This window comes from Podarcis filfolensis (genome assembly GCF_964270895.1).
Source record: "Podarcis filfolensis genome assembly, chromosome: 7".
NCBI classification, from domain to species: Eukaryota; Metazoa; Chordata; class Lepidosauria; order Squamata; family Lacertidae; genus Podarcis; species Podarcis filfolensis.
The window spans coordinates 80,329,810-80,357,510 of NC_139603.1; positions in this window are offsets into that span (position 1 = coordinate 80,329,810).

The window sequence follows — 27,701 nt, forward strand, 5'->3', positions numbered from 1 at the left end:
AACAGTAATGCAACTCGTACAAAAATGTAATCAAATATCAGATTGTGTGGAACTGCAACAACCTTTCGTGTGGATTGTTGGACTCTATGAACAGACAGGTGGAATAGACATTTTCACATATATGGACCTTGATACATAAACTGATTAGAGAATGAACTGATCCACTGGGTCTTCTACTTTTTTCGTTGAACTTTATGAGCTACTTCTGTTGAAATCTATGTCTCAATACAATGAATAGTATATATTATTTTTTTCAAACGTACAGCTGGTTACGTCTTGTGTGTTTATTGAATATACACAAACAGGATCCAATCACAAGAGCACTCTCCCTTCCTGTGGTTCCAGCAACTGGTATTCAGAAGTATTGCTGCCTCCAGTGGTGGAAGGATGTCATAGCCATAAGGGCTACTGGTCACAGATAGTCTTATCCCCCATGAATTTGTCTTATAGTAGACATTGGGAGCCTATCTGTCCAATACCTTCATAACACTATCATATCACTTTAAACAGTCATGGCTTCTCCACAAAACAATCCTGGGAAATGTGGTTTGTTAAGGGTTCTGAGAGTTGCTAGGAGACTCCTATTCCTTTCACAGATCACCAGGTTTCTAAGGTAAAGGTAAAGGATGGTTAAGTCCAGTCAAAGGTGACTATGAGGTTGCCACGCTCATCTCACTTTTCAGGCAAAGGGAGCCTGTGTTTGTCTACAGACAGCTTTCTGGGTCATATGGCCAGCATGACTAAACCACTTCTGGTGCAAAGGTACACCATGACGGAAATCAGAGTGCATGGAAATGCCATTTACCTTCCCGCCACAGCGGTACCTATTTATCTACTTACACTGGTGTGCTTTCAAACTGCTAGGTTGGCAGAAGCTGGAGCAGAGCAACGGAAGCTCACCCCATCACAGGGACTTGAACCACCGACCTTCTGATTGGCAAGCTCAAGAGGCTCAGTGTTTTAGACCACAGCACCATCCACATCCCTGCCAGGTTGCTAAAGGATCGGTAGCACAACAGAGAGAAATAAGCCATAAGATATCCCAAGAGTCTCCACTGGAAATCCTCTTGGGATTGTTGCAATTTGACAGTCATAGATGACCTTGAGTCGGGGTGAGTTTGTGGTAGAGTTTACAGTGGACACTAAATTATTCAGGACAATAAAAACCCAAGCGGGCTTCAAAGAGCTCCGAAAGAATGTTACCAAACTGCGAAGGGTCAACAAAATGACAAATGTGACTCATTCTCTGTGTATAAATCCAACACACGTTTGAGTAAAACATCTTCTAACATCGTTCAGTGAGATCTGAACTGGCAGTGACTAACTAGGAAAGATGTGTATGTTGGGGTCATGGTAGTTACCTGGATGAAAATGTCAGCTCAATGTGCAGAGTTGGTGAGAAAAGCTAATTCCATGCCACAGATTATTAGGAAAGGGATTGGAAATGAAACTGCCGGAATCATGATGTCTTTATAGAAATCTCCAGCACAGCTGCATCAGTGATATTCTGCACAGTTCTGGCTGCCTCATCTCAAAAAGGATGCTGCAGAGGTGGAAAAGGTGTGAGGAAGAGCAATCTGCTAGTGCTGATGAAGGCAGACCGCCAACAGTAGGTAACCCATCTGCTAAGACATCTATAAAGGTACCCCTGTAAAGGGACCCCTGGCCATTAGGTCCAGTTGTGGCCGACTCTGGGGTTGTAGCGCTCATCTCGCTTTATTGGCTGAGGGAGCCGGCGTACAGCTTCCCGGTCATGTGGCCAGCATGACTAAGCTGCTTCTGGAGAACCAGAGCAGCGCACGGAAACAGCGTTTACCTTCCCGCCGGAGAGGTACCTATTTATCTACTTGCACTTTGACGTGCTTGCGAACGGCTAGGTTGGCAGGAGCAGGGACCGAGCAACGGGACCTCACCCCATCGTGGGGATTTGAACCGCCGACCTTCTGATCGGCAAGTCCGAGGCTCTGTGGGTTTAACCCACAGCGCCACCTGCGTCTGAAGGCATCTATACTGGCTTCCCATTTGCTACTGGGACAGGTTCAAGGCTCTTGTGTTGATATACAAAGTTCTATCACTGAGATCATCCAGAGGAGCATGGCTATCCCCCATGTTAAAGAGGCTCAACTGATCTCCTGCAAAAGTTGGGTATTCAGTGTGGCAATGCCATGTTGTGGAATCCTCTTCCAGCAGAGCATCCTCGCTGTGTGACTCACCCTGGCAGCATTCCCTTTTGCCCAAAGATCAGGCTCATTTGCTCTCAGTGACACCATCACACAGCCAATCCTCATTGGCAGGCTAGTGACGAAAAGTTATCCCATTCATTACAGGACAACCAATGAGTCCTTTAAGCATTACCAGCCAGGCTAGAAAGGAAGGAGGAGGAGAAGCAGTAGTAGCAAAGGGTTGGAGAAGGGAAACGGCACTGAGCAAATAGCAGTCAAAGACTTTGCTCACTTCTTCCTCCCTTAAAAAAAAGAAAAAAGGTAAAGGACCCCTGGGCAGTTAATTCCAGTCAAAGGCAACTATGGGGTTGCGGCACTCATCTCACTTTCAGGCCGAGGGAGCTGGCATTTGTCCACAGACAGCTTTCTGGGTCATGTGGCCAGTATGGCTAAACCACTTCTGGTGCAATGGAACGCCAGGACAGGACGCCGTTTACCTTCCCGCCACAGCGGTACCTATTTATCTACTTGCACTGGTGTGCTTTCAAACTGCTAGGTTGGCAGAAGCTGGGACAGAGCAACGGGAGCTCACCCCGCCGTGGGGATTCATACCGCTGACCTTCCAATTGGCAAGCCCAAGAAGCTCAGTGGTTTAGACCACAGTGCCACCTGTGTTTTACACCTTTACCTTCCTCCCTTGTCAGCCAATTGGAAAGAGAGGGAGAGAACAGATGAGAACTAGAGCTTGTAGGGACAAATGAGTGTGGGAAAACCCAGGCTTTGGGTTTCATGAGAACATAGTTAGAGTCCGCTGGATCAGGCCAACGGCCCACTTGGTCCAGCATCCTGTTCTCACATTGGTCATCTAGTTGCCTGTAGGAAACCTGAAAGCAGGGTGTAAGCACAAGAGCATCCTCCCCTCCTGTGACTCGGAGTAACTGGCTTTCTCCTCCCATGGGACAGGAAACCTGAATCAAGTGGTATAGAGGGCATGGTGGCAGCTGGAACTGGTTGGATCACTAGCTAGACGGAGGCCTGGCGGTCAGCAACAGTGATGTACAGACTTCTACCTCCCTGGAGCATTTTTGTGGGGGAAGTTTCTACCCCATTGAAATTGCTAGTTTTGACCCAAAGGTCAAAACTTTGGCATTCATTTGGTGCTAACCTAGCATCAATATGGTAACCACGCTTCTTCCAAACACCTGGTGTATATACTGAAAATACACTGCCACCTAGAGGGGACAGTGAAAATGAAACACCAAAAAAAGAAGAAATAAAGCAGGCATAGGCAAACTCTGGCTCTCCAGATGTTTGGGACTACAACTCCCATCATTCCTGACCACTGGTCCTGTTAGCTAGGGAAGATGGGAATTGTAGTCCCAAACATCTGGAGGGCTGGAGTTTGCCTGTGCCTGAAATAAAGGGCTCCTTGACGCAGTCACTTTCTGTGTACCTAGATGGGACATCTACTCCTCCAAAGGCCAGTTGACCAATCCATACCAGTTACCTTCTAAACGGTCAAACATGGATGTGTGCAGATCCCTAAAATTGCAGGATTTACGAAATTGCTGAACACTAACTTTCCTTCCTTTGTTTTTATTACATTATCTCTTTAATTTGTCAATTAATTATTTCACTACATTTGTGTTTCACTTCTCCAAGGAGTGTGAGGTGGCATAAATGGTTCTCCTCTCCCTCATTTAATCCTCACAGCAACCCTGTGAGGTAGGTTAGGCTGAGAGGCAGGGACTGACACAATAAGAATTTGGATTTGGATTTGATATCCCGTTTTATCACTACCCGAAGGAGTCTCAAAGCGGCTAACATTCTCCTTTCCCTTCCTCCCACACAACAAACACTCTGTGAGGTGAGTGAGGCTGAGAGACTTCAGAGAAGTGTGACTAGCCCAAGGTCACCCAGCAGCTGCATGGGGAGGAGCAGGGAAGCGAACCCGGTTCACCAGATTACGAGTCTACTGCTCTTAACCCCCACACCACACTGACTCAAACAAACAAACAAACAAACAAATAGGGAGTAAAGGTAAGGTAAAGGTAAAGGGCCCCTGGATGGTTAAATCCAGTCAAAGGTGACTATGAGGTTGCAGTGCTCATCTCTCTTTCAGGCTGAGGGAGCTGGCGTTTGTCCACAGACAGATTTCTAGGTCATGTGGCCAGCAGGAGTAAACCACTTCTGGTGCAATGAAACACTGTGATGGAAACCAGAGCACACGGAAACGCCGGTTACCTTCCTGCCGCAGCAGTACCTATTTATCTACTTGCGTGCTTTTGAACTGCTAGATTGGCAGGAGCTGGGACAGAGCAACAGGAACTCACTCCATCATGGGGATTTGAACCGCCAACCTTCCAATTGGCAAGCCCAAGAGGCTCAGTGGTTTAGACCACAGGAGTATTGCCTGGCTGCATAGGATTTCACATCTCTTTGCTCCTTCCTCCCACAACATAATCCTATTTTGGACTCCTGGCCATCAGAGCAGCACCAACAGCAGTGAGGCAAAGCCATAGTGTGCCTACCAGCACATACCTGGTGTAATGCCAGCATCAGCCCCCTGACTGGGGGTGTATCTCGAGACTAATTCAAGGGCACTGCAGAGCCAGAAACTGTGAAGAGCAAAGCTTGTTAATTCTTTCATCCCCTGCTGTATACAAGAGCTCATCAATGCAATTTGTCAGCAGCTGAGTCACTTTCAACATGTTTCTCTCTCTCTCTCTCTCTCTCTCTCTCTCTCTCTCTCTCTCTCTCTTTCCCCACCTCCAAGCCGTTTGGCTTCCTTTATGAAACTTCGTTCCTTCACCAAAGTGTTGCTAATGAGGAGCTCTCCAAGTTTGGAGGCTTTCAGAAATTTTGGCCTGGCCCCAGACTCTCTGCAACACATTTACAGCTCCGGCCTTTATAAACAAAATTAAGAAACCATGAAAATAAGGTTTCGGAAGGAAACTATGCTGTTGGAAGATGTGTGCTCCCAAGCTTGGGTTTGCTGAAATAATGAGAAGGTTGGTGGGTGATGGAAGAGGGGGGAGATAGGCAAAGATGGGAAAATTTTGGTTTTTCTCATTTTTTAATTGTTCCATTCTCAAGTTCAGTTCTCCACTTTTCTTCATTGGTTTGTGACTTTGTTTTTTAAAGTCATCAGGAAAATTCATTTGAACTTTGAAGCGAATTTCTCCTATGCAATTTTGCCCTGATGCCCGCATTTCCGAGAGCCGTTTCCCTATATGTAGTGAATATTTACATGTCATTTTCATTAATATACCAATTTCAAGGCTCACTTTCCCCAGCTGTATTTATTATTGTACACATTACCTGGTTGGAGGCAGTGAGAGATTTTACTTTCTTGGGCTCCATGCACTGCAGATGGTGACAGCAGCCACGAAATTAAAAGACGCCTGCTTCTTGGGAGAAAAGCGATGACAAACCTAGACAGCATCTTAAAAAGCAGAGACATCACCTTGCCAACAAAGGTCCATATAGTTAAAGCCATGGTTTTCCCAGTAGTGATGTGTGGAAGTGAGAGCTGGACCATAAAGAAGGCTGATCGCCAAAGAATTGATGCTTTTGAATTATGGTGCTGGAGGAGACTCTTGAGAGTCCCATGCAAGAAGATCAAACCTCTCCATTCTTAAGTAATCAGCCCTGAGTGCTCACTGGAAGGACAAATCCTGAAGCTAAGGCTCCAATACTTTGGCCACCTCATGAGAAGAGAAGACCGTGATGTTGGGAAAGATGGAGGGCACAAGGAGAAGGGGACGACAGAGGACAAGATAGTTGGACAGTGTTCTCGAAGCTACCAGCATGAGTTTGACCAAACTGCAGGAGGCAGTGGAAGACAGGAGTGCCTGGTGTGCTCTGGTCCATGGGGTCACAAAGAGTCGGACACGACTCTGTGACTAAACAACAACTACCTGGTTGGAGAACTGCATTTCAAAATTCTCAGCGGGGGAATTTCAAGCAACAGCTGCATGTCAGGTCAAGTATTGTTTCAGGAAGTACAAATTTGGTAGGTTTGCCATTAAATGCAAACTTGATCAAGTTTCTCCCTGATCCCCATGGGTGGGAACACGAAAAGAAGTGCCAAGTGGGAAGAAAGGGTGCTTAACCCTTCCTGTGCCTCTCTCAAAGATTCTCCGCTGCAAACACTGGCTTCTGCAGCCCTGCGGTTTGCCTTCTTTTAGCCTGAGACCCCAATTTTTGGGGTGGGGTGGGGGAATCAGTAAAAGAAAATGCCTGGTAGGGCAGTTTTAGGCAGAAACTGACAACAAGAAGTAGGTTTAAGTAAGGGTTTTCATTCCATGTCAATTTTGCAGGTCTATGTGCATGCCAAGCCTACTGTCCAGGTGGGAACCTTTATTTATTTATTTTTCTTCCATTTATTTATTTATTTATTTTTAATGTTGCAATACATATATGAAATCTTTACATAATGATACATATACGTTATATTCGTAAATTCACATTTTCACATTTCATTATGTACCAACATTTATCCATTTCTTATTTCTCGCCCTGTGTCTTCCCTCCACCCGTGTGTGATTTCCTTGTTATTATTTTGTAACTTTATTATTGAGATTGTAGTTTTGTATCTTAATAATTAAACATTCAATCTTTCATAATTGCTTAGCTTAGCTTACCTTAACCTTGTGAAATTAGTCTATACATATCAATAAATTCTTGTTGGAGCATCTTTTGGTCATGTATTCTTCTACACATTTCCATTCCTGTTTGAGATTTTGATTAGACTGCATTCTAATTGTTCCCATCATTTTTGCTAATTCAATCATTTCAAAAAATTTATATTGCCAATCTTTCAATGTTGGTGCTTCTTCTGATTTCCATTTTTTGTTGTTGTTGTTGCAACTTCAAAGGTGGCAACTTCAAAGCTCATGATCTTCCTTCTTAGGTTCTTTATTTATAAATCTATAAAGGAGAAGGGCCAGCCCTTCTCATAAATGGTGCCTTCAAATAGAGTTTGAAGTTGGAAATTTGTGCTAAGTTCCTTCCCTGTGGGGACGGTGGTATAAATAATAAAATATTATTATTATTATTATTATTATTATTATTATTATTATTATTATTCACTCTTGTCACTGAAAGGTGGTACAGACATTTGTCACTGCCATTGTGCTAGTAAGGGTGGAGGGAGATGTGGCAAGTCAGTCAATGTCTGTTTACACCAGGCCTGGACAACATGAGCTACTAAGCTGCTGAATGACAGCTGGCAGCCACGGCTGGTCACCCACCAAAGTTTCAATAAACCTCATTTTCTTTCCTATTTGCCTGGGAGTGCTAGATGGAGCAAGAGATTGTCACTCAAACACCCAGCAGGTCACAATGGGCTGTGGCACCTCAATACCCATAACCTGCCTAGGCCTGGTGCACATGAATGAAAGAATTTCAAAACCCTCAAATTTAAGCATGCCTGTGCTGGGAATGTGAATATATATATATATATATATATATACACACACACACACACACACATTTGCATTTCAGCCATTTAATTCATTACAGTACAACCCTGGGGAATGGGGAGGGCTTGCATCTCATACAATTAGTTGCCAATACCTCTGCTCAGTTTGCACCAAAATAACTGCTAATACTTCAGCCAGCATCAGGCTTGCCTGTTTATCACAGCTTGAGCAGATATTGTAAGTTATTTCAAGTGTTGTAGGCTGCATTTTTAAAAAACCCCCCAGAAACCGCCTTGCATTCTCAAGAAAGAGAAGCATGTCATCGATATAAAATAACAATAACCAGACAAGCTGGCTCAGCTGAACTCATTATGCATCACTGCCAAGGGAACTTTGTGCCAGACCACTTGCTGCATTGCACTCTGTATCCCTGTGTTACTAAGGCTTGTGTCTCCATTAGACTGCAGGAAGATCCTTTTGTCTGCAATTGAAAAGATGACCTTGTGCAGCCCAAAATATGAACGCGGCACTTGAAAGGTCTGCAATTCCTCTCTTTTTCCAAGTGGTGTGTCCTCTTCCTGCCAGATCCTTGATCATCCATGTCCACCACTCACTATTTCAAGTTCAAAGACCACCTTAACCTATTTGGGTAGAAAGCAACAGATCGAATATAGATTTGTCAATACAAATATGGCCTGGAACAGGCATAGCCAGACTTGGCCCTCCAGATGTTTTGGGACTACAACTCCCATCATCCCTCACTAACAGGACCAGTGGTCAGGGATGATGGGAACTGTAATCCCAAAACAGCTGGAGGGCCTGGGAGGAAGCCTGCTGCAGGCCTGCATTAGGAGACCTACCAGGGAGCAGTCCATAAATCAGTTAAGTTTGCAGGATTTTAAAGGAACCTTTATCTATTAATCAAGATTCAACAGGAAGACATCATGTGGCGTTTTGGTTGTAAACCTTCCTGGTTATCATGGTTGATAGCCACTGGTAGATTTTTCTTCCATGAATGCATTCAGTGAAACAACCAATAGTGTGCTTGATATAAAAAGAGGCAACTAGGGAAGTAGTTCAACATCTAAAGGCATCTTTCTCCACTGCCAGGTTTAGTCAGAATTGCAGCATCAATAGTCCTGCTCCTGAAAGGGGTTTGGACCCGGTGTAACTTTATGCCATCTTCAATTACCGTATTTTTCGCTCCATAGTACGCACTGGACCATAGGAAGGGGAGAACAGGGGAAAAAATTCTCCCCCTCTCTGCTCAGCGCCCCTTCAGTGAAGCGGCAGGAGAAATGGAGCCCCTTCCATTTCTCCTCCCGCTTCGCTAAAGGGGCGCTGCGCAGAAAGGGAAAACTGTGCAGCGCCTCTCCAATGAAGCAAAGCCTGGAGAGCAAGAGGGAACGGTGTGCACTAACCCCTCTCACTCTCCAGGCTCCTGCTGTGCTCCGAAGGCTTGCGGATAGCTGCCTGAAGCCCCCAGAGCACAGCGGGAGTTCCCACTGCACTCCGGGGGCTTCAGGTGGCTTCAGCGAAAGCAACACAAAGCCTCCGGAGCACGGGGGGAGGTCTCCCTCTGCGCTTTGGAGGCTTCATGTTGCTATCGCTGAAGCCAAGGAACCTGCATTTGCTCCATAAGACACACACACATTCCCCCTTAATTTTTGAAGGAGAAAAAGTGTGTCTTATAGTGCGAAAAATGTGGTATACCAGCTTGCTTTACGCCAGCTTCTGGTGATTTTTGCTGTTTGATGTCTCAGAAGATGGTGGACTCTCCTTCACTAGAGGATTTCAAGGGTAGGTTAGATGGCTGCCTATATGGGATGCTGCTGTGGTGGATTTCCTGAATTGGCAGCAGCGCGGACTAGATGACATTTGAGATTGCCGCTTGCAATTCTGCGATTTCAGTGGGAGCTAAGTATGTATTTAAGGTTACGATTGTTAGTATGCAACCAAGGAAACGGAGGCAATTAGCAGGCCCCCCGCTGGCTCCAGACCACCGGCCGGTGTGCCGGGAGAACTCCAGTCCTTGGATCAGCATAAATCTGCGACCCGAACTTCAGAAGCTTCAGAAGCTAGAGCACACTACTCAGCAGAGTCAATGCTTTGCAACAGAAGTGGCAGGAGAGGCTGTGTTGAGCATATTTGTTGTTGTTGTTTAGTCGTTCAGTTGTGTCCGACTCTTCGTGACCCCATGAACCAGAGCACACCAGGCACTTCTGTCTTCCACTGCCTCCCGCAGTTTGGTCAAACTTATGCTGGTAGCTTGGAGAACACTGTCCAACCACCTTGTCCTCTGTCGTCCCCTTCTCCTTGTGCCCTCAATCTTTCCCAACATCAGGGTCTTTTCTAGGGAGTCTTCTCTTCTCATGAGGTGGCCAAAGTATTGGAGCCTCAGCTTCAGGATCTGTCCTTCCAGTGAGCACTCAGGGCTGATTTCCTTCAGAATGGATAGGTTTGATCTTCTTGCAGTCCATGGGACTCTCAAGAGTGCAGTTTATTCAGCATACATCAGGACAAAAGGAAACATGTCTTCTCTCCTTCGTGTCCAAAGCAAGAACAGCCAAAAGCAAAAGCTATACACAAACGGAAGTTCCCAGCAAGCTGTGCTGGAGTGTAAACAGACATGTGACATGCAACAATCCACACATCTGTTCTTAAGGTGGAACGGAATATCCCAACAATGATATCCCACATCAGCTTACCTGGGAGTGAGTTAAACTAAACCAAATGAGACTGACCACTAAGCAGACATTTATGGATACTGAGATAGCTCAGTTGGTAAAGCATGAGACTCTTAATATCAGGGTCATGGGTTTGAGCCTCACATTTGGCAAAAGGTTCCTGCATTCTGGGGGTTGGACTAGATTACCCTCGTGGTCCCTTCCAACTCTACAATTCTGTGATTATTTTCCTGGATCACAGTGTAACTCTCCTATTTGGACCAAAAAGCTCCTACCTTTGACAAGTTCATTCCCCTCGCCGTCAGGACATGCACTTTTCTCAGCCTTCGATATTGCTCTGAAAACCTTTCCCATACAAATTATATTGCGTGGCAAGTCCCCTCCCCCTTGTGAAATGAAGACACAGGAAACATTATTTTAGGTTAATGGGCATAAAAAGGCCACAACTTTATTGATTACAGGAATTGAAAGGTATTGGCCTTAGGCATTGGTTCCTATCAACTACCCAGCATGGAGGGTTAACCACCAGCCGGGGGAGTCCTGCTAAAGTACGCCAACTAGGATCCCCCAGGTGTCACCGCTCGGGGGCATGCCTTAGGCCCACACCTCCATAGGCTTCGGACAGGGCAACGCCCCCCGGAGTCCTCTACCGGACTACCCTTTTCTTTGGGGGAATGTGATGGCGCTTCCTTCCCCCCTTCATTTGCATAACAATTACCCCTGCCAATGCCTAACCGCCAATACCGGGGAAGTTGTGACATTTGCTATGAGGTAGGTGAAAAAACCAAATGGCCGGAAATTTGCCAAGTGGAAAAATTCCTACCAAGCCCCTTGCAGCAACCAACCGGAGTCCATAGCAAGGTTGGAGCTAGCTAAACCTAAGGGTGGGTGGGATGGGAAACTGGAGCAGCTGAAACGGGGAAGAGAGGGCAGTCCCTGGGTGTGCTAGCCTTAAATGTGTTAGGCCACGCCTCCCCGGCCCGCCGATTGGCAGGCCGGGTTGGTGACGCACCCGAGGATTCCCCTGCTCTCGCGGGGGCTAACCCCACCTCCTCTCCAGCTCGGAAGTGGCTATCTCAAAATAACATATTAACGGGATGCAGGGGTTGGGGGAGGAAGGAAGATAGATTAAGGTCTATGACATTGTGGAACACAATTGCTGGCAAACTTCGTCTTCTGCCAGATCTAACTTTTGAAGATTCCTGAACCGAGACATGCCTGATGGTAGACATTTTAAATTAATAAGCCCAGCCTATTCTGAGGCTGGCAGCTGGGGAAGAAGCTCCAAAGCCATGAAGCATTCATTTTCCTGATGCACCACTTGTGGAGAAAGTAATTCCTATCGGATAACTTCACAATAACAGGCTCAACCCATCAAACTAGTAAGGACGTGCCAAATGCGAGGGAAATGGGACTGGGACCACCAATTATTATCCATCAAAGCTGTTCACTGAGCACAACTGCATTGCCATAGCAGTCCTAAATTAATCTGGGACAGATAAAAAACACAGGCTGTGAAAAATTAGCAGAAACAACAATTCTGTCCGGTCTCCCTCTCCCTCCCTGTCTTCAGTATACCTGAAGGACCTGGCTTCAGTATATCTGAAGGAGCGTCTCCAACCCCATCATTCTGCCCGGACGCTGAGGTCCAGCACCGAGAGCCTTCTGGCGGTTCCCTCACTGCGAGAAGCAACACTACAGGGAACCAGGCAGAGGGCTTTCTTGGTAGTGGCGCCCGCCCTGTGGAACGCTCTCCCATCAGATGTCAAAGAGATAAAGAACTACCTGACATTTAGAAGACATCTGAAGGCAGCCCTATTTAGGGAAGTTTTTGATGTGTGACATTTTGATGTATTTTTAATCTTTGTTGGAAGCCACCCAGAGTGGCTGGGGAGACCCAGCCAGATGGGTGGGGTACAAATAATAAATTATAATTACAGTGGTGCCCCGCAAGACGAATGCCTCGCTAAACGAAAAACACGCAAGACGAAAGGGTTTTCCGATTTTTTAGCGGCTTCGCAAGATGAATTTCCCTATGGGCTTGCTTCGCAAGACGAAAGCCCATAGGGAAATCTCCAGGGACAGCAGGGAAGCGCAGCGCGCCTTCTCCTCTGTTCCTGGACCTGTCCTGAAGACTTGCGGTGGGAGGAAGGTTTTCCTCCCCACCGCCAACATTCAGAAGGCTGTTCTGAAGGCTGGCGGTGGGGAGAAAAGTCCTTCTCCCCCCGCCAGCCTTCAGAAGAGGTCCAGGGACAGACTGTCCCCGGACCTGGTCTGAAGGCGGTCTCCATAGGAACGCATTAATTGATTTTCAATGCATTCCTATGGGAAACCGTGCTTCGCAAGACGAAAAACTCGCAAGAAGAAAAAACTTGCGGAACGAATTAATTTCGTCTTGCGAGGCACCACTGTATAATTATTCCTTTCCCTTGTATAAACTTGGACACTGCCAGAATCAGATCAGCTGAACTCCAAGGGGCAAATTGTCCCATCGCCCTGCTGTGACTACTCACTCTCATCCCAGCTGATCATAGGTGATAGGACACAGAAAGCCTCTCCACCAGCTCTTGGGGAGTGGGCAGGCTACCATGAGTGGAGGTGGTCCCCAAGCACTGCCATATTTTTCTGTATATAGGAATGGAGAGAGTCATTCGCTACACTGTCAGGCTTCAGGGAATTGGCTTCCTCCCCCTGTGGCCATAGATAAGGACAGACATAGGCAAACTCAGCCCTCCAGATGTTTTAGGATTACAACACCCACCATCCCTAGTTACCAGGACCAGTGGTCAGGGATGGTGGGAGTTGTAGTCCCAAAACATCTGGAGGGCCGAGTTTGCCTATGCCTGGATAAGAAGATCAAATGAAAGAAATGTCTTACCGGTTAGAATCTTTAATAATCACAGTGAGAGGACAAAGAACACATTTTCTAGAAATGGTGTTGCTCCCAATTAAGGCTCACACCCCTTCTGTCCCTATTAATCTACATCACTCCCACGTCTTGTAATCTAAGCTTGCACCCTCTGCACTTTCTGTTTTGAGGCTTTCTGAGCTCTTCTCAACTTTGGGGAGGGCGGTGGAGGAATGCTGTCCAACGACTGTGAATCAGTTAACTCTCTCTCTTCCAGTGTTTCTTCTCCTAGCTGTTCCCCATCCAGTATTTCCCAGCTTCTGCCTTCTGAACTATGCCCCACTGCAAACCACTGTTCCAAATCTACACTGTCCTCCTGCTCCTGGGAAGATTCGGGATCAGAGGGAGGGGGTGGTTCCCACCATTCCTCCTCAGTGCAGCCCCTCTCAGCGCGGTCCCTGAAATCCACCTTGCAAAGTAGATTGACCCGATTCAATGGTCCCAGAGTTGCTTGTGGATCAAGGTGCAGCACCTATCCAGATGATGTACTTCTCCAGATTCTGCAGTGCAGTCTTGGTGTGTGAAAAGTGGATTCAAAAATCTGAATTCTGCTATTTTTTTTACAAATGCATGTTTTACAGAAAAGGACATTGAAAAACACTGATGTGTTTGGGAGGGTGCATGAATTGAAAAAGGCATATAACATTGCATGCAATTTAACTGTGATTTTTTTGTGTGCGTTTTTCTAAAAGCACACACACAGAGACACAAAATGGAATTGATCTATGGTTGGGTGCCAAGAAAATGATAGGCCACGAGAACTTGTGCAGCCATTCTATAAAATCAATACATTATTAAAATGCACATTAACAAATCCATGGGGACTTTGTAACATCCCTAACTGAAATATACAATAAAACAAACAATTGAAACGCATATCAATTAAAACAGTTTTTAAAAACAGTCAAAGCAATAAAACCACAAGTTCAGCTCAGGGGAATGGCTGCCTAAAGAACTGCAACTTCAGGATGATAAAGTGCTAATAATATTGGCTGAAATTCATCCCTCGTGAAAAGACATAAATGTCGGTAAGGATTGTTTTGCCCTGTTATAAGTGGTGGCTTAACGGTCTTTTTCTCTCTCTTTCTTTTTTTAACTGGCATTGATTTCCTGTGTGGCCATCATTTATAGCCGTATAAAACCAGGCAAGGTGATAGATGCTCATCAGGAGCCAATAAAAGATGAACTGAAATATATAGGCTTCCATTGAACTGTACTCTGCTGGCTACTGCTGAGGCACACTGGTCCTCCTTGTATCTCATGAATGGCACAAGAACATCAGGTGCAAAAGCCAGGGCAAGTAAAACGTCCTACCTGGATTTGTTTCCTTGCTTCGGGCCATGAGATCTGGAAGATGAACCTTCTAATTTAGTTCAGGAACACCAAATCGGATGCCACGGCTCATATGTAAAGGTAAAAAGGTAAAAGACCCCTGGACGGTTAAGTCCAGTCAAAGGCAACTATGGGGTTGCAGAGCTCATCTCGCTTTCAGGCTGCGGGAGCCGGTGTTTGTCCACAGACAGCTTTCTGGGTCATATGGCCAGCATGACTACACAGCTTCTGGCTCAACAGAACACTGTGACAGAAACCAGAGCGCATGGAAACACTGTTTACCTTCCTGCCACAGCAGTACCTATTTATCTACTTGCACTGGCGTGCTTTCAAATTGCTAGGTTGGCAGGAGATGGGACAGATCAACGGGAGCTCACCCCGTTGTGAGCCCAAGACAATCGGCAAGCCCAAGACAATGTGAGATGGATCTAATAGAACCCAGCTGAGAAATGCAGCTCTCAGAGTTGGTCCAAGATAATTTTAGAAGAATGTCAAAAGGGAAGATGATGAGAAAGTGGCTTCTTTTAAGGAAAGCCCCCCTGACTTTCTTTTTCGGAGGCAGGGAAAGAGGGAAAGGTGAGAGGCATTTGTTCTTCAATGATGAGGGAATTTGATCTTACGAAATGTTTCATAGCGTGAGAGCTTCCAGCCTCCCACTGTGGATCCCAAGGCTCTTCAGAGCCTTAGGGGTTCTCCTGCCTTCAGAAAACACCTGGTGAGCTCAGATAAGTTTGGAAACCCTTCTAATCCTCAAAGCTCCTCTGAGGTCTCTTTTTCAGCAACTCTGCTTCCCCTTTCACACTTATATGATCAGCTGTGTAAGTAGCCTCTGCCTTCCTTTCATTAACCTTTCAAGCAATCTCTTGGCTTTCTATATAAAAGGCTGACTAACAGATAAATGAGTGATGACTTCCACCTGATGGTTGACCATCAACAGAAAGTTTGTCTGTGTTGTAGCAGCCTTCCAAGATTGCAGTGAGCATCATTTGGAAACACAGCTCAACAGAGGCATTTCTTAGGGAAACTGGTAAGAGTTTGGTCAGATAATTAGCTGTAAAATACTCTTTCTCAAAAGTGGATACCAAGGAGAAAAATGGACTGTTATAATTAGTTGTAGGTCCATTTTGGCTTCTATCCAGAAGAGACAATCCCTTAGTTGACACTTAAAGGTAAAGGGACCCCTGACCAGTAGGTCCAGTCTTGGCCGACTCTGGGGTTGCAGTGCTCATCTCGTTTTACTGGCCAAGGGAACCGGCGTACAGCTTCCGGGTCCTGTGGCCAGCATGACTAAGCCGCTTCTGGAGAACCAGGGCAGCACATGGAAATGCCGTTTAACTTCCCGCCGGAGTGGTACCTATTTATCTACTTGCACTTTGACGTGCTTTCGAACTGCTAGGTTGGCAGGAGCAGGGACCGAACAATGGGAGCTCACCCCGTTGCAGGGATTCGAACCGCTGACCTTCTGATCAGCAAGTCCTAGGCTCTGTGGTTTAACCTACAGCACCACCCGCATCCCTACTTACTCAAGGTCAAAGCAAAATTCTCGAAAATAATAATAGTTTAAAACATTCTGACAAGCTGTTTTCTAGAATTGGTTATCACCCAATTCCATACAGCATAGCACTGCAAAATGCCCAATAGGCACAGAAACATTTTTAAATGCACTCTAACTGAGTGGAGTCCTCTCTTGCCTTAATTGTTGTTCTGTACGAAGAAGAGCTGCTGATTCCTGATTGTAGAGAGCATAGCTTTGGGGGTTGGGGGTGGAATTATTCTGCAGTTTCTAAAACTTTAATGGAGTTCAAATCAGAGCCCCAGATTTCAACACCTAGAGTATTAAAGTACATGGGATTTACAAACTGAACACCAAATATGCTAGAGAAATATTCAGCCCAATCAGAGGCAGGAATGCAAATATGTCTTCTGCACTGGATCCAGATGGAGGAGGATGGAGGAGGAGCTGAACAGAGCCCTAATGCAGAGGACTTAATTTCACATATGGCCATACATCCTGTTTGACTGCTCTATGCAACTGTAAAGATAAATGACCCCTGGACGGTTCAGTCCAGTCAAAGGTGACTATGGGGTTGCAGCGCTCATCTCACTTCAGGCCAATAGAAGTGGTGTTTGTCCACAGACAGCTTTCTGGGTCATGTGGCCAGCCTGACTAAACCACTTCTGGTGCAACAGAACACTGTGATGGAAACCAGAGCACACTGAAATGCTGTTTACCTTCCTGCCGCAGCAGTACCTATTTATCTGCTTGCACTGGTGTGCTTTCGAACTGCTAGGTTGGCAGAAGCTGGGACAGAGCAATGGGAGCTCACCCCATCATGCAGATCCAAACTGCCAACCTTCCAATCAGGAAGCCCAAGAGGCTCAGTGGTTTATGCAGCTGTAATGTTAGATTAAATGTGAGGTAAATTCATCTTATAGGGACGCGGGTGGCGCTGTGGGTAAAACCTCAGCGCCTAGGACTTGCTGATCGAAAGGTCGGCGGTTCGAATCCCCACGGCGGGGTGAGCTCCCGTCATTTGGTCCCAGCTCCTGCCCACCTAGCAGTTCGAAAGCACCCTTAAGTGCAAGTAGATAAATAGGTACCGCTTTATAGTGGGAAGGTAAACGGCGTTTCCGTGTGCTGCTCTGGTGCTGGTTCGCCAGAGCAGCTTCGTCACGCTGGCCACATGACCCGGAAGTGTCTGCAGACAGCGCTGGCTCCCAGCCTCTAGAGTGAGATGAGCGCACAACCCTAGAGTCTGTCAAGACATGCCCGTATGGGCAGGGGTACCTTTACCTTTACCTAAGTTCATCTTATGCACTAATATTCAAACACTTTCATTGAGAAAATCTGTGTTGCCAATGCAAACTCTTATTTAATTGCTCTGACTTTTTACGTACACCAAAATAGATCAGATTGCATTTCTATTTTTCCTTTTTAAAAAAGGTTATCTCACTTCATTAAAAAAGTAGGATGATATTCCTCAGAGATGACATTTAAAGGTTAAAGGTGCATTTATATGACCTGCCCTGAACTTCTCTGTAAGGTAGAGCATCCTTTTAATCCAAATGATCATTTGCTTGGCTGGCATTAATTAACCTAGATTAAGTTACTGCTATGCATGGAATTAAGTCAATTTGCATGTGGGAAGCTATGTGTTTGAGTGCTGGTTCCTTATTACTGAAACACAAAGTAGGAGGCTTCCTGGGGGCTGCTGCAAGCAATTTGGCTTAGTCCTCTGCCAAACATTTTCTCCATGTTCCCCGCCCCGCCCCCAGCAACTCCAAAACCTACGCTGACTTTCATTCCGAAGAAAGGCTGAAGAAACCTGCAAATGAGGCAGCAAAACAGACATTCTTCCACGAGAGAAGAAAGCCTTCAAGAAATTGGAGGCTGTGGCAGAGGAACAGAGGTGCGGTCTCCCCCGGGTGTCATCACTGGGGGGGGGGGCTGACAAAATGATTTTTTTTAAAAAATGGGCTCACGAAACTTTTTAGGAGTGACATGGTGGCTTAAGCACCTGCAGGTTCCACGCTGCCTGAAACGGCAGTGTGGGACTTGCGTCTGCCTACTGCCTCACCCTCAGCCACCCTACAGCTGAGGGAGAGGTGGCGGAGAGGCTCCAAGTGTCGGAGGGGCTCGCCCCGCCCCCATGGCCAGATCACCCCGCCCCCAGCTGCAGGACACACCCCCGCACTGGGCACCTGAGCGGCCAGCTATGCCACTGAGTGGAGGACTGCTTTTGAGGCAGCACTTGTCTGGCTACTCTTCTTAGGGTCACAGGAAACTGCCTTATATTGCATCAGACTCTCAGTTCATCTAGCTCAGTGGTTCTCAACCTGCGGGTCCCTAGATGTTGTTGGACTACAACCCCCATCATCCCTGAGCTCTGGCCTTGCTAGCTAGGGGTGATGGGAGTTGTAGTTCAACAACAAAAGCTTCTCCTTTTTTATGTCCATGGAGTTTCCTTGGCAAAACTGGTTTGCCAGTTCCTTCTCCAGGTGGATCATGTTATGTACTGAAGTTCTCACCCTGGGCCAGCAGGGGGATACTGTAGATAGTTATGCAAATGAAGGATCGAAAGTGACGTTCAGTGATTGGCTAGTTACAGAAAATGGTTACTGTTGCATTCTAGTGGAGCTCTATATAAGCAGGCTGACTGAGCTCCTCAGTTCAGTTCTGTTCCAGCTTACAAATAAAGAGCTGCTTTGGAAGAATCGCTGTGTCGTCTGATATGTTCGCCCACAAGTTAACAGATCACATTTAGTCTAAACTCTCAGCTATGACCTGTCTGTCTTGGGTTGCCCTGCACGGCATAGCTCATCGCTTCTTGGAGTTATTCAAACCCGTTTGCCACGACAAGGCAGTGATCCATGAAGGGGTTAGCTGGGAGTAACCTCCTTTTAAAGACAGTTCTCTGCATGTTCACAGGCACTCTCTACCTTGACTTGCAAAAGTGTCCCGGACCAGCCACGCAGAAGGCAGTGTTTTAATTTTAATAGAAGCTTCATTGCCTGCGGCTCCGTAATGTTCCGAGGCCCCATTACAAGATGGAATAACTTTCTATTTTAAGCCTGAAAAGAACAGTTATCAAAACACTTCCTGATCTTAATTGGTGCTCTGCTTTTAACTTCACAGTTCTTCTCCTGCAGCAAGAAGAGCTTCATTTCTCACCCTCTCCCAAATTGAAGCTTCTTCTCTTTTTTTCGGAGGGAGAGAGAAGCAGCTGTATCTTTTTCATTCATTAAGGCTGGACGTTCACAATCAGGGAAGAGATGTTCTGCCATCATATGCTGACATCTCTTATCTGCACCAACCTAAATAGGGACATTTTAATGATGTGCCATTTTTCTTTGCAATCGGTCCTGGATTACAGCTTTGCCTGCAACGGGGATGGGGAACCTGCCACCCTCTGCCTGCTGATGTGCTCAGGGATTTTTATTTTATTTTCAGCCGGAGCTCAACTCTGGCACCTCTTAGGTGGGCCCCATTGCCATTCTAAGAGAACAAGGGAGACACTCATGGTGAGCTCTGGAACCTCTTTTTCTAGAAAAAGAGCACTGGTTGAACTCAAACAGCACTCAGCATCAGCAAAGAAGGCCTATTATTATTATGCCCCGTGGAGGACCTTAAGGCCCATAAACAGCAACACCCTAGAGGTCCCGGGCCCTAAGGAAGTCAGATTAGCCTCAACCAGAGCCAGGGCCTTTTCAACACTGGCTCCGGCCTGGTGGAACGCTCTGCCTCATGAGACCAGGGCCCTGCAGTATCTGATTTCTTTCCGCAGGGCCTGTAAGACAGAGTTGTTCCGCATGGCCTTTGGCTTGGAATCAACTTGATCCCCTCCCCCCTCTTTCCTTTTTCCTTTCTCCTTCTGTGATGGAACTCCTATTTGGGGACTTCCCTGGGTTTTTTCTGGCCCATGTAGGACCAGTCTGGATAGCTGGCGTTGGTGAAGATTTGACGTTTTCATCCCCAAAAAGTTTTTGAGTTTCTACTGAAATGAGGCTGCATAGTTAAAACTATGGTTTTCCCAGTAGTGATGTATGGAAGTGACAGCTGGACCATAAAGAAGGCTGATCGCCGAAGAATTGATGCTTTTGAATTATGGTGCTGGAGGAGACTTTTGAGAGTCCTATGGACTGCAAGAAGATCAAACCTATCCATTCTTAAGGAAATCAGCCCTGAGTGCTCACTATAAGGACAGATCGTGAAGCTGAGGCTCCAATACTTTGGCCACCTCATGAGAAGAGAAAACTCCCTGGAGAAGACCCTGATGTTGGGAAAGATGGAGGGCACAAGGAGAAGGGGACGACAGAGGACAAGATGGTTGGACAGTGTTCTTGAAGCTACCAGCATGAGTTTAATCAAACTGCAGGAGGCAGTGGAAGACAGGAGTGCCTGGCGTGCTCTGGTCCATGCTTTTGACGTGCTTTCGAACTGCTAGGTGGGCAAGAGCTGGGACCGAGCAACAGGAATTCATCCCATTGTGGGGATTTGAACCGCCAGCCTTCTGACTGGCAAGCCCTAGGCTCTGTGATTTACACCACAGCACCACCTGCGTCCTTGAAGAAAGGTAAAGCATGTCTTTCCCCAGCCTAAGTATGAGCATGTGTGTGCATGCATATCTGATTGCATGTAGAGTGCATGTGTGGTTGTGATGAGTGCATGCATGTGTGCTTGCTGTGTGCGCTTGATTGTGGGTTGTTGTGTTTCTGTGGACTCCCAAACAATTGGCAACTTCTTGCCCAGCCCATAATCATTCAAGGCAATTGTACACTGCAAACTCGAGCTGAGAATGTTTGCATTGGGGCTATTTCAGCTTTGTAGAGCTATCAAGTACTTGTCAAGGGCTTTGAGAGGGTACTTGAGGAAGAAACAGCTAGTCATTTCTTTCTTCTCCTCTCCTCCGTGTTCTCCACAGAGAGAAAGAGAGAAAAAGGACCCTGAAGCTTAAATTCAAACGCATTATGTGCATTGCACAAGATATAATCACAATCAGGTTCAGCTAGTTAGCATTGTGATTTAAGGTACCAATGAAATGCTCAAATTTAATTTTGAAGGAGAGCGTCAGCCACCCTCCAAAGAAAACTCCATACAACTTCTTTTTAAAATGAATTCATTTTGTGATTCAGAAACAGAGCCATTTCGCAGAGCAACCTTGTGTGAAAAAGTTGGGCATGATGGTGACTGTGATCACGTTACTCATAATGAGGTCTGGGTGAATCAATCTCTTTCCAGTCTCTGTCAGTTTTGCATGTGTTCACTCATGATGAATCTTTTTCACCCGGTTTCCACATTATTTTGCTTAAAAATGAACTGCACTAAAATTTACATTTAAATCCTTTTTTTTAACAAAAAACACCCATGCATTTCCTTCCTTCTCAAAACCATTAAACATGTTTCGACACATTTTTGTACCTCTTCATGAAGTGGGAAAATAAGCCTGGGAAGTCGCCACCCTGGGTTGTCTAGCTCATGTCGGCTTGTGCCTGATTTCAGAAATGGGGTCCGGCCCTACCGTTAGGCAGGGTGAGACAGCTATCTTAGGTGGCACCTGCTGAGGAGCAGGTAGAAATGGGAAGGTGATGGAAGCTAGAGCTGGGTGCCCTAAGCTAGCCTTCTACCCTGTTTACAGTACAGTGGTACCTCGGGTTAAGTACTTAATTCGTTCTAGAGGTCCAGTCTTAACCCGAAACTGTTCTTAACCTGAAGCACCACTTTAGCTAATGGGGCCTCCTGCTGCCGCCATACCACCGGAGCACAATTTCTGTTCTCATCCTGAAGCAAAGTTCTTAACCCGAGGTACTATTTCTGGGTTAGAGGAGTCTGTAACTATTTCTGGGTTAGCGGAGTCTGTAACCTGAAGCGTCTGTAACCTGAAGCATATGTAACCCAAGGTACCACTGTATCTGGATGGTATTGAGGGTCTGTACTGGTTCCCAGTGCTAATTCCCATAAGGTCTTGAAGACCTCTGAAATGTTATTCCAGCATTGCAGCAGAATCTTTCATAGGCTTCCTCAGGTGCAAGACGTGGTTATTACGACAAAGTCCTTGCTGTGCCAAACAAATATTTTTGTTAAGTACGGTACATCCTCCCCATGTTTAATGCATGTAAATGGCCTGGCTTTTGCCAGCTTCCATTTAGTGTCATTTTCCCACTTTCGCTTTTGCAGATTAAATGAAGGCAAACTGAACGAAAGCAAATGACACCAATGCCAGCAAAATGATGTCAAATCAAGTCAAACTCATTTAAAGCTGTTGTGAATTAGAGGTAATGTTCTCCCAAGGAGCAAATAGCAGTTTGGACCTGGAGTGCAGAGCCTCTCTGTATAATGGCTCTTAAAACAGGTATCTTGGGGGAAATCCAGCTATTGGCAAATATTTTATTCTACAGCAGCAGCAGATGTTGGTCCCTGTTGATCAATCCACTCCCAGGATCATATTGGTTGCTTTTTTCTGTGGTTTTTCTAATTCTAATATACTAATATACTGTCTGATTGTGCCTTTAAAGGTAAAGGGACCCCTGAACATTAGGTCCAGTCGCGGACGACTCCGGAGTTGCAGTGCTCATCTCTCTTTACTGGCCGAGGGAGCTGGCGTACGGCTTCCGGGTCATGTGGCCAGCATGACTAAGCCGCTTCTGGAGAACCAGAGCAGCACACAGAAAACCATTTATCTTCCCACTGGAGCGATACCTATTTATCTACTTGCACTTTGATGTGCTTTTGAACTGCTAGGTTGGCAGAAGCAGGGACAGAACAACGGGAGCTCACCCTGGGCTCTGTGGCTTAACCCACAGCACCACCTACGTCCCTACTTATGTGGCCTTCAGTAAGCTGTTATTTCTCACCTTCAGCCCTTGGGTCTGACCCAGCAAGGCTTGGACACCAGGCTGATGTCTAAGTCTGAGACCATGTGGGGTGATGGCTGATTACCCTGCCTCCTCCTCACTTTGATCCACAGGGTAGGAGATAAGTCGTTACAGGTTCCTAAAATAGCCCTACATTGCTGCTGGCTATCAAGAAATGCTGCCACCTACAGTTAATAACAGTATTCTTAAAGGGGGAGTCCAAGCTTTTAAAACCACCCCAAAAATCCGGTCACATTTGCCTCACTCCCGTCTTTATTGAAGGAAGTTGCCACAGTGGGATATAAATGTAAAAATAAATAAAATCATGAATGCACAAGAAAATGGATTTCTGGAGAGGTCCACAGGGTGTCAGGCACTGAACTGAGGAGGAATGGTGGGGACTGCCCCCCCTTCTCCTGAACCTTCCCCAAAACAGGAGGACAGTATAGATTTAGAACAGTGGTTTGCAGACGGTCGCAGTTCAGAGGCTGCAGAGGGGAGAAGCTGGGAAATATTAAAAGGGGAACAGCAGGAAGATGAAGAAGCACCAGGGTAGAGACAGCTGACTGACTCAGTGTCTTTGGAAAGCATTCCTGACTGCCTCCTTCCTCTCCCAGGACCAGACACGCATTGAAAGTAGTGGAACAGAAAGCTCAGAGGGAGAAAGCTCAGATTTGCCAACGCAAGGGATGAGGTGGGTGGGACTTTACTTAGAGCAATGCCATTATCTAGGTTTGACTGAATTCCTTCGTCTCTCTGTGTGAATATATTGAATGAATTGCTTGGTAAGGACTTTTATAGTTTCTCTGCTTCTTGGCTGCTACCATGGGAGGGACTGGATTCCCTGTAGCCTGATACAGGGGTTAACTCAATGAACCAGCCCTACCTTGGTTGGTGCTTGAAAAAGGGAGGGAGAGGTACACCTGTCATTTCACATATTTACTGGGTCATTGATCCTTTTTATATAGTAGCAAGTGTCCTTGATCCTCCCTTCCATCATACCTATAAATCTACATAAATACTCATTTAAGCATTTCCATTGTTTTGGGATTATGTTTTTTTGGTTTTTGTCTTTATGTAAACAAGGATTAAATGTAAGGTATTGGTTGTGTTTAGAATAGATTTCTGAGAGATTTAGAAAACATATTGATTAGAATAGTGTGTGAGATTGTATGGGAAAAATACGGAATAACAGATATAATCTTGCTTAAAATGTATATAGGAAGTACGGTGTAAGCGATGGAAGTCAATCAATGAAATTTTATTATTATTTTCATATTGAGATGTTTGTAGAATAAACTTGGGATAAATTCTTCCAACTTTTCTTCTTCTTCTTTTCTCTTTTTTTTCTTCTTTCTTCTTTTCTTCTTTTTTTCTCTTTTGTTCCTTTTTAATGTATATGTGCTTATTTGAAATATGTATGTATGTATGTATGTATTTGCAATATTTTACTTCTACAGTGGTACCTCGGGTTACATACACTTCAGGTTACATACGCTTCAGGTTACACACTCTGCTAACCCAGAAATAGTGCTTCAGGTTAAGAACTTTGCTTCAGGATAAGAACAGAAATCGGGCTCCGGCCACACGGTGGCAGCGGGAGGCCCCATTAGCTAAAGTGGTGCTTCAGGTTAAGAACAGTTTCAGGTTAAGAACGGACCTCCGGAACGAATTAAGTACTTAACCTGAGGTACCACTGTATTTTCTAACAATTATGTTAAATAAACAATACAATAATAAAAAAAAAAACAAAACATCATACCTATAAATCTATCAGGGCTGGGCCAAGCCATTTTGCTGGAGAGGGTTGTGTCTCCCTCCCATTCTCTGCAGAGAAGTTGGCCATTGACTCTTCCTTTGGCACTGGGAATGGAATCGCATTTTCCACTGCACCTGAGATCAGATGAGGGACACAGCACAGGCCATGGAACGCAGAAAGCTCTGCCCTCCTCCAATGTTTGCTTTTTGCCCCCAGCCACCCAGTTATCTGCTGCCCATGGCAGCCATCTGATTCTGCCTAACAGTAGGGCCGGCCCTATTAGAAGAGCACCATACATGTCTAAGCTCATTTTGTACCACCTTCCTCCCTTTTGCGGTGCTGCTTTGCTTTTTTTAACTGTGTTGCCCACATTGCCAGCCTCATTTATCTCTGGCATTTTCCACATCATTAGCTGTGTACATTTCCTGAGCTTGGAAGCTTTGCTAGCTCTTGTTAGCAACCAGCTTCCAATGCAGCTATGTTAAAACGGAGAATTTACTAGGTATTCTGAATTCAGGGAGGAGTGAGGGAGCGGGTAGGAGAGACCAGATGGCATCCATGCTAGTTAATAATATACTCCCTGGTTTGCCCTCCAGCTCTTGCATGCATATATATATATATAGTAGAGACATCACCTTGCCAACAAAGGTCTGTATAGTAAAAGCTATGGTTTTCCCAGTATTGATGTATGGAAGTGAGAGCTGGACCATCAAGAAGGCTGATCGCCGAAGAATTGGTGCTTTTGAATTATGGTGTTGGAGGAGACTCTTGAGAGTCCCATGGACTGCAAGAAGATCAAACCTATCCATTCTTAAGGAAATCAGCCCTGAGTGCTCACTGGAAGGACAGATCCTGAAGCTGAGGCTCCAATACTTTGGCCACCTAATGAGAAGAGAGGACTCCCTGGAAAAGACCCTGATGTTGGGAAAGATGGAGGGCACAAGGAGAAGGGGACGACAGAGGACGAGATGGTTGGATAGTGTTCTCGAAGCTACCAGCATGAATTTGACCAAACTGCAGGAGGCAGTGGAAGACAGGAGTGCCTGGCGTGCTCTGGTCCATGGGGGTCATGAAGAGTTGGACACGACTAAACGACTAAACAACAACAACAGCATATATATATATATATATATATATATATATATATATATATATATATACACACACACTATCCTGGTCAGTGTTTGCCCAATTGTATGCTCTAGATGTGCAGCTGTTGGTCAGAGGCACTCAGGGGCTGCCAAACTCCCTTGCTTGCAGAGTGCAAACTCAGTTGTGTCCTTTGGGCTAGCATTGAGACTGCACAGTACCCCCAGAGTCTTAAAAATCAACCTTTGGTTTGGGTTTGCTCGCGTGTATCTCTCTGAATTCTGATTACTGGACAGGAGCTGAATGGGGAAAACAAATAAAAATAATCTAAAAGCAGAGAGGGAGAGAGTCCTTAATCCAGTCCCTGTAAAATACTTCTAAAGGGAAGTCATTACCGGCGGCAGTTTCCACTAAGATGACACAGTGCAGCCCAAATGAAGCATGCAATTCAATGCCATCTGGTGGAAGAGGCTCTCCTGGAGGTATGACTAAATAATTTGTGGTGGCCCAGGGATTATTTTGGGGTGGGTGGGCCCCTGTTCCTTAGTCTCTTCTTCATAATTATTGACATCTCTAGACATTGTATCCAATGGAGCGCTAGGATAAAGTCATTTAGTGGTATGCTTCTTCCACCAATGTTTTTGTGCAAGAGAATGAATAGGACCTGGTTGCTGGTAACTTTGTTGCACAGCAGATTTGTGGGAAATCCTGCACAATAAATTCCCTGTTGCATTGGATTCCTCTGTTGCACAACATCAAGCACATCCGTTTGGCAGCACAAATAGAGAATGGACAGAGGGTGTTGGATACAACTCTATATAATTATAAGCATATTTCTATATACTATTATATTAGTTATTTGTGAAACACTCATACTTTGGCATACATTTTGTGGATATCGGTGCCATAGTGGTTCTGCAGGAAGATGGCCAGTGGCCATTTTGGCAAATGGCTTTTTCAGACTTATGCCCACTTGCATGTGACACCTACCCAATTTCCCCCCATTCCAAACAATGTCTTCTATGACACCCAAGCACCAATTGCCATCAGCTAGTGCCTTTCTAATAGAAGCACACTGCAGGGACAGGACAAGTTACCATTTCTGTGCAATTTGCCATGCTTTCCAGTGAAAGGATCTCCACCAATGAGCAATGTAATCTGGGCTATAGTTTCTGAGAGACTGCAGATTCTTGGAACAGAAGAATATGCCTTATACCAGGCCCGACCGTTGACCCATCTCAGCTCAGTATGGTTTACACCAGTCAAAATGGTACCCTCCAGATGTTTTGTACTACAATTCTCATAATTCTTGAACATTGGCCATGCTGGCTGGGGCTGATATAAGTTGTAGTCTACAACATCTGGAGGACACCAAGTTGGGTGACTGGCAGTAGTTCTCTGGGGTTTCAGGCAGGGTTTTCCCCCAACCCTACCAAGAGGTGCCCAAAATTAAAGCTGGGATGCTCACACTCTTTCTGCTACGGCCCTTCTCCAGTGGCACTGAGGTCAAGGAAGCTCAAGTAGCCTCAGGTGAGTTTCCATTCCTAGACAGTGCAGAGCTGAGGAGCATTTCCAGGACGAAGAAGAAGAAGAAGAGTTTGGATTTGATATCCCGCCTTTCACTCCCTTTAAGGAGTCTCAAAGTGGCTAACATTCTCCTTTCCCTTCTTCCCCCACAACAAACACTCTGTGAGGTGAGTGGGGCTGAGAGACTCCAAAGAAGTGTGACTAGCCCAAGGTCACCCAGCAGCTGCATGTGGAGGAGCGGAGACACGAACCCGGTTCACCAGATTACAAGTCTACCACTCTTAAGCACTACACCACACTGGCTCCCAGGACAACTGGGATGGTCTCCAGTGCTAGTCCTGCTCAGAGCAAACTCATTGAAATTAATGACCATGACTAATGTAGGCCCATTAATTCCAATGGATCTGCTCTGACTACAATTTAGTGCTTATATCAGGAAGGATCATGCTGCCCAGTTTG